Source organism: Gregarina niphandrodes, assembly GCF_000223845.1.
Source record: "Gregarina niphandrodes unplaced genomic scaffold scaffold00025, whole genome shotgun sequence".
In the NCBI taxonomy this organism is placed as follows: Eukaryota; Apicomplexa; class Conoidasida; order Eugregarinorida; family Gregarinidae; genus Gregarina; species Gregarina niphandrodes.
This window is the reverse complement of record NW_011645794.1, coordinates 63,601-64,599: the sequence shown is the minus strand read 5'-3', so window position 1 is coordinate 64,599 and position 999 is coordinate 63,601.

Below are 999 nucleotides of genomic sequence, written 5' to 3'. Positions count from 1 at the left end.
TGCAGTCCCCACCGGAGCAGTCTCCTCAGGCGCTGACTCCTCAGGCGCAGACTCCTCAGGCGCAGACTCCTCAGGCGCAGACTCCTCTGCCTCCACAGGAGCAGCCTCCTTTGCCCCCTCAGGAGCAGTCTCCTCTGCCTCCACAGGAGCAGTCTCCTCTGCCTCCACAGGCGCAGTCTCCACAGGAGCAGTCTCCTCAGGCGCTGACTCCTCAGGCGCAGACTCTTCAGGCGCCACAGGAGCAGCCTCCTCTGCCCTCTCAGGAGCAGTCTCCGCCGCCCCCTCAGGAGCAGTCTCCGCTGCCCCCCCGGGAGCAATCTCCACAGCCTCCACAGGAGCAGCATCCGCTGCCTCCTCAGGCGCAGACCCCTCAGGTGCAGACTCCTCAGGCGCCACAGGAGCAGCCTCCTCTGCCCCCTCAGGAGCAGTCTCCACAGCCTCCACAGGAGCAGCATCCGCTGCCCCCTCAGGCGCAGACTCCTCAGGGGCAGCGGCCTCAGTCTCCACAGCCTCCACAGGAGCAGCATCCGCTGCCCCCTCAGGCGCAGACTCCTCGGGCGCAGACTCCCCAGGCGCAGTCTCCTCAGGCACAACCTCCGCTACCCCCTCAGAAGCCTCCGCTGCCTCCACAAAAACAGCATCCGCTGCCCCCTCAGGCGCAGTCTCCACTGCCTCCACAACAGCAGTCTCCACTGCCTCCACAAGAGCAGACTCTTCTGTCCCCTCAAGAGCAGTCTCCACTGCAGCCTGCTCTGTCTCCACAGGAGCAGTCTCCACTGCCTCCACAGGAGCAGCATCCGCAGACCCCTCAGGCGCAGACCCCTCAGGCGCAGACTCCTCAGGCACAGCCTCCACAGGAGCAGCATCCGCTGCCCCCTCAGGCGCAGACTCCTCAGGCGCAGACTCCTCATGCGCAGACTCCTCATGCGTGGACTCCTCATGCGCAGACTCCTCAGTCTCCACTGCCTCCACAGGAGCAGTCTCCACTGCCTCCACAGG